Here is a 16,600-nt window from a genome sequence, read left to right on the forward strand (position 1 = left end):
TTCACTGTTTAGAATGTATGTGGTCTTCTGCTGTAGTTTTCTCAGGTTGGCACCTCATTTTCTAATACACCTGGTGCTGCTCCTGACATGCTGTTCTACATTTTTCATTGAACCAGTGTTGGTCACCTAGTTTGATGGTAAAGTTAGGGTGAGGGAAATGGCGAAATTTGAGATTCCAGTTCCAGTGAAATATAATTCTGCTGTGGATGATAGCCACCCTGCCTCATGGATGACAAGTTTTGAGCTGCTATATCTTGTCTGAATCTCTCCTATTTAGCACACTGATGATGCCACGCAGAACATTAGAGGGTGTCCTCAGTGTGAAGATGGGACTTTGCCTTCACAATACTAGCATTACCATGGAAAGATGCATCTGTTGCAGGTAGATTTATGAGAACAAGTTCAGGGAAATAATGTTTCCCCACATGTTCTTACCACCTGCTGCCAGACAAGTCTAGCAGCTACGCAGCTATGTTCTTCAAAGCTTGGCCAGCTCAGTCAATAGTGGTGCTACTGAGCCATTCGTGATGAAAGACATTGAAGTCCCCAATCCAGAGCACGTTCTGTCCTCTTGCTACCCTCAACGTTTCTTCCAAGTGGTGTTGAACATAGATAAGTACTAATACATCAACTGAGGGAAGGCAGTAGCTGATGATCACCAGGTGGTTTTATTGTCCATTAAAACATTTTTTTTTAAAGTACCCAATTCTTTTTTTTCCAATTAAAGGGAAATTTAGCATGGTTAATCCACCTACCGTGCACATCTTTGGTTGTGGGGTTATCGCCCATTTCTGACCTGATATCATGAAACTTCATGGCATCCACAGCCAATGTGAGAATTCCCAGGGCCACAGCTTCCTGTATATCACTATGCACCCACCATTGGTAGGTCTGTCCTGCCAGTGAGACAGACATACCGAGGGATGTTGGTTGGAAAGAATTATTCTCTGCGTATGGCTAAGTCAGGGTGTTCCTTGACTGGCCAGTTGGACAGCTCTCCCAATTTTGGCACAAGTCCCAGATTTTAGTGAGGAGGATTTTGATTTTACAGGTTTGGCTAGGCAGGATACACCCAAATCTGAAGCTGGGTTGATGGCTGGTGTTTTTCTTCTTAAATTCCTATTAGGTGTTTTGGTAAAGTTAAATACATTTCCAAGATTTCAGTGGCAAAAGCTTGAGCATTGTGAAAAAATATGTTCTTTGGGAATTGCACAAGATGCAAATAGATAAACTAAACTACAAGTCAACAAACTCTGAATTCCAACTGCCAGACTATTTTGGTATCCCTTACAGAAAATGCTGAAAATGGATACTGAGCCTTAGATAAAAGACTGTCAAAACAAGATGAAAATGTATAAAGCTTTTCATAGATGCTTTAAATTGATAGAAAAGACAAATTGAAAGATAAAGTCACTTTGTTCTCATGAAATAATAGTAAGAATTTAAAAAAAACACCTTTCAACAATTCCCACAAAATTCAGTCAAAAATGACAACTTTAAGGAGTAAATTTGGCACTTTAATTATCAAATCACTGATGTTAAGAATATTCACATCTTTGTTTTCCCTGTCATGTTGAAGGTTATCTCAGTGGTCATTGTGAATATCAGGTGACAGCTATTTCCCATGATGCTTCAACAACTGTCAAACTGTCCATCTAGCTGTCACCTGACCAGTCGTTCCCATGGTTCCCCCAGTGTTCCAATATGATGATAAATTGAGGGCCACCATTATCAGGCCCTGGTAAAGAAGGACTGTTTAGGCTTTGATAAGCTATCGCTATTCCCAGGTGAGAAGGACTGACAGCACATCAAGACAAGACAACACTTGAAAACACTGTACACTAGGCAGGGTTTGCAAACAACTGTCATAATCACTCCCTTGTCTGGTTTCCTCTTTCAGCTGCCATCATATCCCATCATCATAAACAGTTCTTTACTTTGAGACCCTGAATACAGGGCATGAAAATCTATTCTAATGGGCATATTATTGCCGTTTCATAACATTCAATAGGATATAGGATACTTGTGGGGAGGTGATTCCAGGTACCACAATGGAAAATAAGAATCGTAAAGGATAACACCTGAACTGAATAATTTGATTTTACAGGGAAATTTAATCTCCTATTCTATAATTGTTTTTCAGTAAGTTCTTTATCCACGTGAAACATGAGTCATACAAAAAAACAGGGCCTGTGTTTGAAATATACTTCATAGTGTGCTCCATAAACTGCTAAGGGTGCCTAAATCTGTTTCTCATTTAGTAAGCTGCTTTTAGTTTATTTATACTAAAGCATTTTTATGAAAAGGCAAGCTTATCATGAAACATTTGTACAAAAATAGATTTCTGCCACTCCCATAAATGATTGCAATTATCTTTCAACCTTTATCAAAACGCAAAATAATGGACAACACTGATACAGCAGATAATGACACCAACTCATTAATTAACCCATTAATAACTCCAACATTTCTGCCTGTCATGAAGGATTTTCGGTTTTTTTCTTTAGGCACATAGTTTTGGAACCATATTATTACTGCAAATATTTTGTTAATTTTCCTCAAAGTCGGTCTTTTTAAGACTAACTTAATGCACGAAACTGAAACATTAACATAATATATTAAGTTATTGAATTTATGTGTACATTAATATTCAATGTGACATGAAATTGTGACATTTTACCCAGCCCGCCATGGGTCCTGTCACGAGAACTAAATGCGGGTCTCAAGCCCACGAAGGCAAAAAGTGGAACTGCAAAGGAGATTTTACCAGTGTGGCCAATTGAGAGGACGTTGTTGGGGCTACTGTCCCATTAAGAATGGTGGCCTGCCTCTCAGAGCTGGCAGCTGAATCAGAGGGCAGGCAGCTCGACAGCTTTGACAGTGCCACAAACAGACTTGACTACTGCTGAGGCTGTAGGGAGAAGGAGAGAGCGCCACACTGTTGAGGTAACCTCGAAGAGTTGGACACAATTTTTTTGAATGTGCTGAGATCAGGCCGGCAGGCCCCTGCAATTGGAAAGGGGTATTGATGCACCATCAATTGGACTCGAGTCGTAGTGAAGTTCCAAACAACAGGCTTTAATACGCTAGATGTGAGCCATGCAGTGGTCATACAGAGAAAGGTCGACTGCCAGCCAACGCGAGCTCTTATACCCTGCCTTGTAGGCGGAGCTACCAACCTCTCAGCCAATCGGCGGGGAGTCACATGACCAGCCACAACCAATTGGCAGAGAGGCACATGACTTGCCTGGTCCAATGGGCAGCAATGCTGCTGTACCAATGGCAGCCTGGTTCTCCGGTAATATGATCTCTCTAGCCATACTACCACAGGTATCCCTCCAATGCAGCACCTGAGCCACAGGGGCACCCACTGCTGCAGCCGGACAGGCAGTCCTCAGGTGGGAAGGCCCTTAACCGTGAAGCCCGCTGAGAGGCAGCCAGGAGTTACTACACGGGGGTGGGGAATGGGGCATTCCCCTGTGACAACAAAATTCCGGCAGGAACTCAAAATGGACATTACTAGTATTGTTAAATAACTGAATTGGCCTTTCTGGCTTTTAAAGTATTCGATGGTGGTGGAAGACATTGACTTCCCTCCTGATGCCTTCCACTGTCACTTGTGCAGCCTTCTGCCTTCCAGTCAGATTCCAGAGGGCTGGTAAAATCCCAACTACTTTTCCTCAGTGGGGAAGGTGCACTCGGAGAGAATATGGGGCGGAGGCAGTCCTGTAGCCCCAATTCCACTTGCTCACAGAAATACAGATTTCTGTTGGGAATAGGGGATCATGCAATTAGCCCTATGTTTACATTCATAGATATTTGCTTGAAGATGTAGTTCACCAGAGAATTGAATTTTGCATTGTGCCAAATCTTAAAAACTGGTTCCTATTTATCTAATTTCTTGGGCTCTTTGTCTTATGAGCAAAATAATGGTCTTGAAAATAAAACCATGCTATCATAATGCATGAAGATTATCTTTTATCGTTGACGAAAAGCAGTTAGTGCTCATATCACCACCTTGTGTACAAATAATTATTTGCATGCAGATCAGTCATTTTGCATCAAAATGGAGAAGGAAATCAGAATCAAAGATACTGTAACTGTAATCCATTTAATCAATTAGTTTATTTTACGTCTATATTAGAATTAGACCTTTTTTCACTTTTCTCTCCCTCTCTCCTGAAGATCTCTCCTGTTAGGGGCCACAACTATTCACGTTAATTATTATGACTGAAATGATGCAAAAGAAAGCCACGTGTTCAAGTCTACCAATGGCAGAAAGATAGGCGGCATTTTAAGCAGTGTCGAAGGAAGCATAAAATTGGAGAGATATTAATGATTTAAGTGAGTGGGCAAAACTGAGGCAAATGTGAGGTCATTTACTTTGGACCTAAAAAGGATAGATCAAGGTTGTTTAAATTTTGAAAAGCTAGAAACAGTGAAGACCCAAGGAGGCTAGGAGTGGTGGTGGGGGATGCACCAAAATGTTGTCAATAGGTACAGAAATTAATTTAAATGATGAATAGAAATGCTGATGTTTATATTTAGAGAAATAAAGAATGCGGGGTTGATGTTATACTTCAGCTATATGAAGCCTTGGGTAGACCACACCTGGAGCACTGTGAGCAGTTCTGGGCAGCACACTTCGGAAGAATATATTGTTCTTGGATGGACTGCATTTACCTTTACCAGAGTGATGCCTGGATTCCAAGGGTTAAATTATGAGGAGAGATTTCATACATTAGGGTTACAGTCCCTGGAATTTAGAACATTGAGGCGTGTTTGATTAAAGTTTTCAAAATATTTCAGGGAACAGAAAGGGTAGACAGAAAATATTTCTGCTCGTTAGGGAGGTCTCGGACTAGGAGTCCTAGTATAAAGTTAGAGCCAGACCTTTCAGGAATGACATTGGAAAATACTCCGACATATAAACTGTGATAGAAGTTTGGAATTCTCTTCTAAAAATAACAATTGATGCTAGACAATTGCTAATTTAAATCTGAGATGGATAGATTTTTGTTCATCAAAGGTATTAAGGAAAATGGGGCAATGGTGTGTTTACAGAATTAGGGTACAGATCAGCCATGATTACATTGAATGGGGGAATGGGCTTGATCGCCTAGTTCTATGTTCCTATTTTTAACAATAATTGTGAATGTAAACCAACCAACATTGGATTACTGCTTCTTATACACCCTGTGTCCCCAATTTTACTTTGACATTAAAGTAAAGGGATATATTAAGGACAATTAATTCAAAAACGCCCAGCCTACACCATTGTCAGAAGTTAAATTACGTTTTGATTGATGCTAGGGTATGGTCCATGGGGGCCAACAGCCCTCTGCAGTTTATCATCTCGGTAACCATATTTTGGATTGGATTTGTTTATTGTCTAAGTAATTACTGTTAGCAGGCTATTCACAAGTGGCACACAGCAAAATCTGATCCTGAGCTCACATTCTATTCACACACATGCACTCTCCAATGGGAGTCACTGGCAAGGGAAACCTGGGTACTTTTACCCCTCCTGACCTGATTTGTAGCCAAATTGCAGCATCCAAAATTTGGACTATAAATGTAAAAAATGAAATGATTCCATTTAGTAAATTATTTTACGTATTAAATACTGGACCACATATTCTGCACCAGTGTAGGGCAATGTAAAGTCTCTGAATATAAAAGATTTGAGCTCACTTTGTTCTAAATCTGTTAATTGTTAAAAATAGGACGTTTACATGTAAACAATTCTAAACACTTGAACTGTGATTTTCTTTTCACAATATTACCTCAGTATCACTCATATTTATCAATTTCACTTTGAGAAGGCAGGGAGATAGTCTGTAATGTAAGTGGGTTACAGTAGTGGGTGGAGGTGGTGGGGTGGGGAGGATGTTTGGATGGTCGGGGGGAAGTCGGGTGGTGGTGGCTGGGGGTTGGTCAAGGGTGGGTCATGTGGTCAGGGGTGTGCGGTTGGGTGGTGGTGGCTGGGGGTGGTCAGGGGGATTGTTAGGTGGAAGGATTGGGTGGTTGAAGCCGTTCAGGTGGTTGGGAGGATCAGATGATCAGATGGAGTGGGGAAGGATGGTCTGGAAGATTGGAAGGTAGTTGGGAGTAGGCAGGGTGTTGGTTGCGCCAGGGAGCTGTGTGTTAATAGGGACATGTGTGGGGAGAGTAGTCAGAGTTGAGGGGATCAGGAGGTTGGAGGGTAGTTGATGGGGTGGTTGAGTAGTCGGAAGTGGGGAGGGTGGTCGAGAATTGGTATGATTGAAGAGGTGAATGGGGTGGGATAGTGGGGAGTCCAGTGGAGGTTTGAGGTCAGGAGTCTGTACCATAGTTACCTAAGAGTTTGAATTGGTTTTAATCCTTCTAATTTTTCCTGGGTAACTATTCTGCTCAAAGTGTCCAAACCATCTGAAGTCTTCAATTTAAATCTGAGTTTCGGCTGGTTCCCAGTAATTGCCCGATTGAAGTTTAAACTGCTGGGGCAATTGCCATACAATATTCCAGGTACATCTTCTGGGGTACTTTCTGGGGCTGAGCTTACTGGGCTTTTTGAATATGATTCTCTTCAGTATGATATTCAACACAAAACAATCAGCAGATTCACCAAGCAATGGGGAGGTGCCAGCCATTGGCCATTGATGGGATCTGCTAGTCCCGTCATTGTCAACGGGGCTTCCCATTGAATGCACCTTGCCACACTGTCGGCGGGACCGGAAGATCCAAGCCAGCATGAAAGGTCAGAAAATCTTGCTCATCAGCTCTGTTGCTCTCCCTCCAGCCGCTACCAGCCTGCATTTCCAACATTTCAGTTTTCTTGAAGATTTCCAGCATCTGTATTATTTTGCTTTTATTCAATTAAGTCTGGGCGGTTTGATTGATAGAAATCAAAGGAAGGCTTAGATAGTTTTAGAAAGGAACAATTCAGCTACCCAGCCTGTCTCCGGGTGCAACGTGTGAATCGGACAACGTGATCTGGATCACACTCTCATTTATATACCCGGAGGCCAGATTCACCCGGTGCCCAGTACTCATTGACCGTATCTGGGAGACCTCATCAGGGCGCCGTTTAGCCCACACAACTGTGGATCAGCGTAATGAAACGGGTGCGGGGGGTCTGTTAGAACATTGAAAACCCTGGTTGTTCAGAGACAGGGCATGGTAGTATCCTGGCACCTGGGCACATTGGCACTGCCACCCTGGCACCCTGGCAGTGCCAAGGTGCCAGGTTGGCAGTGCCCAGGGGTCGGGCTCTGGGGGGCCTTGCCACTTAGACGGGAGGGGGGAGGTGAGAGGGCTTCCCAGGGACCTCCCTAAGGTTGGGTGGTGAGAGTGAATTGGTAATGTGGTGGAGGGACCTGTAAGGGGGGGGGGGGAAACGATCAGGCCTGCTGGCTAAATGGCACCCCGATCTGAAGCTCGCCAGAGAAATCACTCGAAGCATGGCCTCGGCAGAAAGAAAACCTCCCAAGGCCAAAAGAAATGGCAAAAGTGCCTTGGATAGGCAGCCACCGAGAAACTCCCCCACTAAATGCGCCGGACACCAGACTTCATTTGAGGTCCACTGAATTGCACCCTGAGTCTCCCAAAGTTCCAGAAAGGTGCTAAAGATGCCAAGTTGTAAACAGTTGTCCATTCACTTCCAAGATGAAAGAGAGTAATTGTGATGAAGGAACACTGATTAGCATTTCTGTCTGAATGCAAGGTACTTTTGCTGTGAGGTAGAGGGCCGAAGAAGCCTTTTGTAGGTTGAGTTACAGACGCCCTGACAAATCAATGACTATTACAGACAAACAGCCGTTTTGTGTGGTTAGCAAACATTGCAGATGGAAGTTAAAGCCTAAATGACTGAATAAGCTCATAACATAACAAGTAAAAAGTGCTTCTGAATGTTATTGACCGCTATAAGATTGGCCTTGCAATGAAATGTTTTTTAAAATAAGATTTAACATGGGGGTTAAGATACAGTAAAAAGCATTAACTCGGTTTCTCTCTCCCCAGACACTGACATACATGTTGAAAATTTGCAGCACCCAGGCTTTTGTCAGGCAGAAACGGAACAGGACACATGATGCCATTCATTTACCCAAAATTTAAAGCTACATTCCCAAAATCTAACATTGTTATACTCGTCACAATTGTAACAATGTGGTAATTTTTAATGAATAAAAAGAATTTACTTGCTTCACAAAATTTCACTTAACTGTAGAAGCCTGGGATGTCGAGATCTAAACCTATCTGTCACTTTTGTGCAGTTAGAATTGTGACGTATTCACTGCAATTACATATTCCTTTCAAATGCTCAATTCATTCTCACTAACATGATCACAACATCTCAATGGATTTGGAAGACACTGATGCAAAACAAAAGATTCAACATTTTTCGAAACCTTAGTGTACCAAGAAACCAGCTGAAAGAGAGCAGGATATATGAAAAGACCCAGTGACGCTGACAACGTGATTGGACGGAGTCAGTTGTCCAGTCGAATTCGAGGACCGTGCCGGGCGCCGAACCGACCACTATGCTCCGCCCTCCTGCTAGCGGTGGGATTAGGGTTCATGCCATGCGCCAGTGGAAGGATGCTAATAGATGCAAATTGGTCCTAATGAACATCAACCACATCAAAGAGAGTTAAGTGCAATCCAATCACCTCCCTTCATGCTTGAGTGATTTTGAAATGCTGAGCTGGAAATTAACAGCACTTAACTCTCTTTGATGGGGTTGATGTTTGTAAACATTGTGGTTACAGCACTTACAGTTACTCATCCATGAAGTAAGATGTATGAAGCAAGGCTGACACATGTGTTTGTGGAAGCTGTCAATCACAAGATAAATGAATGAATGGGTTACAGCTCAAGGATCTGAGGTGTTTAAATACAGGTCAATGCTTTTCTCTTTCCAGGAATGGACACATGGTGCTCCTCTGTTTGAGCCAGCAGGTGTATGCCCAGATGAGTGTTACAACACTGTCCCTTCATTTAGTTGGGGGGGGGGGTCTCTGTGGGGATTCCCTTTAGTTTGGGGGTCTTTGTGGAGGTTCCCTTTAGTTATGGAGTCTTTGTGGGGAGTTACTTTAGTTATGGGGTCTCTGGGAGCCACTTTATTTAGGGAGCATCTTAGGTGGTTCCCCCTATCCAGGTAACCTCCGGGGATTCCCCTTATTTAGGGGTTCGCTGGGTTTTCCCCTATCCATGGGGTCTCGGGGGTCCTCCCTATCCAGGCTGTCAGGGGCTGGTTGAGCTCAGTGGGCTAGACAGCAGGTTTGTGATGCAGAACAAGGCCAGCAGTACGGGTTCAATTCCCGTACCAGCTGAGAATTCTGAATTCTCCCTCTGTGTACCCGAACAGGTGCCAGAATGTGGCGACTAATGGCTTTTCACAGTAACTTCATTCCAGTGTTAAGGTCAACCTACTTGTGACAATAACGTTTTTTTTTGCGGGGGGAGGGATTCCCCTATGTAGGAATTCTCTGGGGGCAGGTGGGTCTGTCCACCCCGTACTTGGATGAAGGAGACACGCTGGAATTCTGGGGGTGGGGGACATTGAATCGCATTGCGGAAGGGGGCTGCTCCAATGGGAGAACACGGCGTGGGATTCTTCGATTGCCGATGGCAAAATCGCGTTCGCCGAAATCGGGGATTGCGCCGTTTTTCAGATGCATGGGAGGAGTACGGCGCACACCTCTGAAATGGCCTTAGGACATCACCTGAGGCCCTCCCTCGATGCCCCGCCTCCAATGGGACGACTTCCGGAAGGCGTTAGTCACCTGTCCTCTCAATTTTCAGGGACCTCGCATGGCGGCTGCGGGGAGGGCATCGGCGGGGGCTGGGGGGATTGGTTGGGGGTGGTCCTTGGGTTGCGACGGGGTTATGTGGGGGCACTATCTGGCAGGTCGGGTCCTCGTGCGGCCGGCACTATGCTGTACGACCCAGTATGTGCGACCACGGACCAGGCCATTATGCGTCCGTATCTGCAGGTAAAGCTGGGTGTATGGCTGCTAGCCCCACACTGGGCAATGCATCGGTGCGGGGTCGACGCCGACTTTTTGGTCGCAAGACCAGATGCTTTCTCTGGACATAGCCGCTAAATCGGAGAATCCAGATAGTCTCCCAAATTGAGAAACCCGGCTCTGGGCATGAATTTTCCAGCCATTCTCACTGGTGGGTTCTTCTGATCCCACCAAAGGTGAACCCCTACCTCGTGTTTCCCAGTGGCTAGCGGTGCATAGAATGGGAAACTCCATTGACAGTGGCGGGACCAGATGTTCCTGCCACTGGTCAATGGCTGGCCGCCTCCACTGCTGGGAAACAAGCCACAGGGGGCATGGAAAATCCTACCCCAACTACTGAAAGCCATGGTGTGCTTTGACACAAAACTTAAATCTGCTCTATGCTTATTGTTTCATCTTGGAGCTGCTCACATTTTCAGAGGAGCTCACTGGTTGGAGAAGACTGTAAAAAACAGCTGGTTCCACCACAGATCCCAGCGTGTTCAAGCAAGTTAAAGGTGGTGGGTGGCAGGGAATGGGCAGGTGGAAGGGAGTGGTAATCCTGAGTGAGGAACAGAGAATTGGGCATCTGACGGTGTATCTGGCCTCACACAAATCATTTACAAACTTATACAGTACAGAGGTTATTAATGAGAAACCTTAAAGGTTTCTTTCAGGACCGTTGGTTAGGTGGTTCAGTATCAATACCAATGGGAGGTTGCTACAGTTCCCATTGCTTATGGCAAAGGTGTTGATGCTAATTTGATTTTCCCAAAAGGAAACTCAATTTTCTCAGAGCAAACACTGCAGCTACTAAATAGCAAGTGATGCCTAAGCCTAGAAAGTGAGCACCTGAACGTGGGGACATCTCAGTTTTCATACCTTATGTCTATATATGGGATCACTGCACTTGATGTCTTGCACCTGAGCTCCCATCTGCTGTGAGTTTGAGAGGAGCACAGATATTTGGACTACAGACCAAGAAATGGCATGGAGAGCAAGGTATAGGATTATCAGAGATGAGGCATTTACTCTGAGGGAAGGAAGTTTCAGCCGTTCTAAGAAAGCAAAGGATTGAAAAGCAGGGTGAGGCAGGCCTGAGAAGAACACCACCACCATCAAACAGTAACTGGGTAAATTCAAAGAATATCTATTAAAAAATCATTATCGACACTTGTTCAATTTGTAACATTTATTCGTAAAGCTCATTTGTTGAAGCAGCCAACTACCGAGTGAACACCTGCTTCCACCCAAAATACATAAAGTATTTATCAGATGATATGTGTCAACTTTGCAATTGACAATGATGGAAATGGGAAATTGAAAATACTTTTCAGCCAATTTAACTGATTACCCAAATTAAATCTAAACTCCTAAAGTGGTGGAGACTGGGGGGGTTTCCACGTCCCGCCGAACTAGATTTCTGGTGCTGCACGCTGTCGGGATTCTCCATTTCACTTGCTGGTCGATGGGGTTTCCCATTGTGGGGCAACCGCAAGCCGTCGGGAAACACCCGGGCTGCTGGCAAAACGGAGAATCCCGACGACGGAGAATTCAGCTCTGTATTTTAAAGTTCCATTGGGCACTACTGCCATAGAAACTCAAAGAGACTACTGCTTGTTTCCAACAGTGCCTGGGCTCCTGTTTTAAAGCCCTAACCAAAATGGCACAGACATGCACAAAATGGCAAGGAATGCAGTGGCAAGATATGTACTGCTATTTTAATTGTGCTCCACCTCGAGCCAGATAGCATCACAACTGAGCCAAATTTGTCCACCATCCCCTCCCCCAGATTTCATTTCTGGTGGAGGGTATGAAAATTATTTCCCAAGTATATGTCCGGTGCTGAGGATCCTTTGAATAACTCGCGACATATCATGCTTTGAATAGCAGAGCTTTACGTACATCCTGTTCTTTATCGTTTGATTTCCTGATGCATCAACTTAATCTGCACAGTTGGGAGGGAATGACTGATTAGTGAGGATGGCTAATTATCACATTGGAACAGAGGTATGTCAATGGAGTGCACAGTGAAATCTGCTCCTTAAGTATTGTCAACATGTGATGTGAGACATTAAGAAAAATCAATAAATTACTGCAGGGGTAAAATATTTTGTTCATGAAGATGGCTGGCAACAAAATATATGAGAAACAAAATGAACATTGAAATACAAATTTAAATATTATGGGCAGAAGCCAATAGGAATGTGAAAAATGAACTCAATAAATTAAAATGGAGACAGCAAGAAATGTGTTTAATTGAAAACTCAGGGCTTGAATCATACGGGCAAAAATAGTTCAACAGTTTTTAATTGTGCGTGTGATTTGAGGGATGGCAACAAAATGGGAAGAATAAGTGATTATTCTAAATTATTCCCCAAGTCTCTTGCATGAAAAATGCTGCTGGTATCGTATCATCTAGTCATATCTTTCTTCGGTTTGAATTACACTCTTTTCCACTTCTAGTACAGCAGTGAAAGATTGTTTGTTCTGTTAATTAACTTTATTACCCTGATAGCTCCCTGCAGCCTTTGACGAAAACAATTACCATTCCTTTTCTCTGGCTAAAAGACTATTAATTAGAAATGGGCCTGGTCCCTGCTATGTTAGCTTGCCACATTCCCAGGCCCTCGAGCCAGATAGCATTACATTGTCAGTAGTAATTTAGCTCTCATCTGTCTCTGCTAATTATTGTCACATTCATCAAATTCATCAAGGAAAGTGCTCTCAGAGGGATTGCATATTTGCAGTTAATATAGCATAAACTGGTATTACCCATCAGCACATTTGTGATGATGAGAGGGACACAACTTATTCAACCCTAATTAGAGCAAGCTGGGTAATTAATTATACATTCCGCCTTATTACTTCTGAGTTCCCTTATATTGTTTTCAGAAAGGAGAGGAGAAGCTTGGAATTGCAAAAGGGTGATGTGTTTTGTCACACACACTATGCTATAATTCCCACCTGACAAACTAGCTGAATCAGTGGAAAATTGCAACTTGTCACCGGTAGAATAAACTACAGTAATAACTGATTAATGTTCAGCACCTGTGACAGGTGCTACATAGGACTGTAAAGTTTGCTTTATCAATCCCTGCACTAATACATATGCCTGACAGGGGGTTAAAAACAATTTGATTTTATTTCTTGACAAGTGGTTTATGTCTCAAAATCATTAAAAAAAACAGTATTAATTGTTTTCTTCATATACTAAATTTTTTATTTTTAAAGTTGTTCATTTAGCATGTCAACAAATACAGTGTATTAACATTGTACTCAAAAAGTGCTTCTTTGGAGGAAAAGATTTTCCATACTTTCTTAAGTCAATGGCACATACAGTAATAGTTCTACAGATGGTGCTGGCTCTCCAGTACAATGCTGGAACAACTATCTTGCATGTGTGAGTTGACATCCCAAGTGTTGGCAAGCTATTTTACTTTGAAGGGCATCACAACTGAATGAAATTTGTCCATCACCTCCTCCCCATATTTCACTCAATAGCAGTCGGGTCGGGTAACCTGGGCAATTTTTAATCATTTGTACCTTTTAGATACTGAGACCAATTATTGTGCTTACAATCTTACCCAAGGATGAGATTAAACATCGCAGATCAATCCTAGGAATGTACTGACCCATTAGGCTCAGTGCCGTCCTGAAACATCAAGTTCTAAAGGAAATCACAGTTTCTATTTTACATAAATGTTTTCTCATTAGGTTTAAGTGTTTGGAACAGAGCAATAGACTAATGTGGACATATAGGCCAAATATTTTATTTTATATTCGTCCTTGGGACCTGAGCATTGTTGGCAAAGCAGGAATTTATTGCCCATCCTTCATGGTGAGAAGGTAATATTGCTTTACAGCGCCAGGGTCCCATGTTTGATTCATTCATGGGTCACTGCCTGTGAGGAGTCTGCACGTTCTCCCTGTGTCTGCGTGGGTTTCCTCTGGGTGCTCCGGTTTCCTCCCACAAGTCCTGAAAGACGTGCTTGTTAGGTGAATTGGACATTCTGAATTCTCCTTTGTGTATCCAAACAGGCACTGTACTGTGGCGACTACGGGCTTTTCGCAGTAACATCATTGCAGTGTTAATGTAAGCCTACTTGTGACAATATTAAAGATTATTTATTTATTTATTTAATAGTGAGCCACCTACTTGAATCATTGCAATTCATGTGGTGTAGGAGGGAGCGCCAGGATTATTATCTAGCAGCAGCGAAGGAATGACAATATATTTCCAGGTCAGGATGGTGTGTGACCTGAGCCGGATGTTTCCGGGCATTTACACCGGCGGGATCTTCCGGTCCTACCAAAAGTACAACCCGGACACGGGTCGCCAGCGAAAAAGGGTGCATTCAATGGGAAACCCCGTTGACAATGGCACGAACAGAACATTCCACCGCTGGTCAATAGCAGGCCATCTCCATTGCGTAGAAAATCCTGCCCTGCGTTACTTTTAAAGGATAGGCTTGCAGAATATTCAGGGGCACACAAACAAGGGGGTGGATTCGCCAGGTTAAGCAGTGTTTCACTTGCACCTCTTTCAATCTGATCTATTGTGTTCGCTGCTCCCAATGTGGTCTCCTCTATATCGGAGAGACGAAACGCAGACTGGGTGATCGCTTTGCTGAGCACCTTTGGTCTGTGTGCATTCAGGACCCTGACCTTCCCGTTGCCTGCCATTTTAACACAAGACCCTGCTCCCATGCCCACATGTCTGTTCTTGGCCTGCTGCAATGTTCCAGTGAAGCGCAACGCAAACTGGAGGAACCACATCTCATCTTCCGGTTAGGCACGCTACAGCCTTCCAGCCTGAACATCGAATTCAACAACTTCAGATGATCAGCCCCACCTCGACCCATTTGTTTTCATTTCATTTTAACTGTCTTTTACCACTTCTTTCTTTCCTGCACCTTTGTCCTCTTTGCTTCCCCTTCCCCTCCCCACACCTACAGTTCATCCTCTGATGTTAGTTTCCCTGCTGTTTGACCTTTCACATCTTTTGTCCTCTCTGGGGACTGCCATTAGCACTCTTCCCCTTGGTTTCTGTGGCCATTAGCACCCAGTTTCCCTGGGTTTCTGTGGCTATGACTCATCTTTCATTCTCACTCCACAGAATAAATATTTCCCACTCTCTCTGTCTGTTAGCTTGACAAAGAGTAATCGGACTCAAAACGTTTGCTCTTTTCTCTCCCTACAGATGCTGCCAGACTTGCTGAGATTTTCCAGCATTTTTCCTTTCGGGTGGATTCGCCATTGCCCCGCAATCGGGATTCATTAGCCTTTGCTATCTCATTCAATTACTTTTTACAGTAACTTCATTGCAATGTGAGCCTACTTGTGACAATAAAGATTATTATTATAATTAAACGGTGTCATAATCCAGCACTTAAACACAATAAAAACAGAAATATATGTCAATGAGACTGAACAGAAATTTCCACCTGAACCTACAAGCCAGATCTAGAGGTGGAGGTATATTTAAGGAAACATTCCCTTCTCCTTGGATTGTGTAATTCATCTTTAGACCCCTGATAACATATTGACCACAGACCACAATTCAGAAATTGGGCGGAATTTACAGTGATTCTGTACTTTTTTTTATGTTTCCAAGAGTGTAATTATCAACATGGTAAAGCTCAGTCAGGGTGACGAAAGCAACATTAAACAGCAACATATAAGCTCGCAAGACACCTTCCACTAATAGCAATGCACAAACAGTATGAGTGTAAATATCATATTCATATTAAATTATCTTGAAACTAACAATGAGTAACTGGTAGACCAGCTCCAAAGCCTCCGCTCATATTAAAGACACAGTTCAGCGACCATGGTGGCAGATATTTGCTTTTTTTGGATTGATTCTTTCTGTGTCGTATGCATCACTTTCTTGAACACTGTTCAGAGCATAGCACTTACTTTATTACATCCATCAGTTATATATTCCCCTCACAAGGATAAATAGAAATATCCAAAGTTGAAGGATAATGGGATGAAAATCACTTCATTAAATCAATTGTAAAAAGATTGAGAAGAATGTTTCATGGTAACTACTTGCTAGATCACTGGCTGCCCCTATTCCACAACACGTTGTCGTGTTCAGGTGAGTGAGTGCATTGCTAAAACAGTCATGCAGAAAGATCCAGGCAGACTGCAATAGGCTTCCAGCTTCACCATCTCCAATGCCAACTAGTCTTTTTCATAAGGCAGCATCTTGTCTGACAAATCTGATTGAATTTTTAGAGTGGGTGACTAGGTGTGTAGGTGAGGGTAGTGTGGTTGATGCGGTCTACAAGGACTTCAGTAAGGCTTTTGACAAGGTCACATATGGGAGACTGATCAAGAAGGTAAGAGCCCACGTGATCCAGGGCAATTTGGCAAATTGGATCACAATTGCCTTAGTAGCAGGGGACAGAGGGTGATGGTCCAAAGTTTTTTTTGTGACTGTAATTACAACAATCATTAACTTGTAGATCTTATTGGATTCATTTCTACCATCTCGCCGCTGCGGGATTGAATCTGTGTCCCTGGACTATTACTCTGTGTATCTGGTTCACCAGCTCAGTGACAATACCATTAGCCACCCCCTCCTCAGTACTCTACACAGA

The sequence above is a fragment of the Scyliorhinus canicula genome, chromosome 13 (genome assembly GCF_902713615.1).
Source record: "Scyliorhinus canicula chromosome 13, sScyCan1.1, whole genome shotgun sequence".
NCBI classification, from domain to species: Eukaryota; Metazoa; Chordata; class Chondrichthyes; order Carcharhiniformes; family Scyliorhinidae; genus Scyliorhinus; species Scyliorhinus canicula.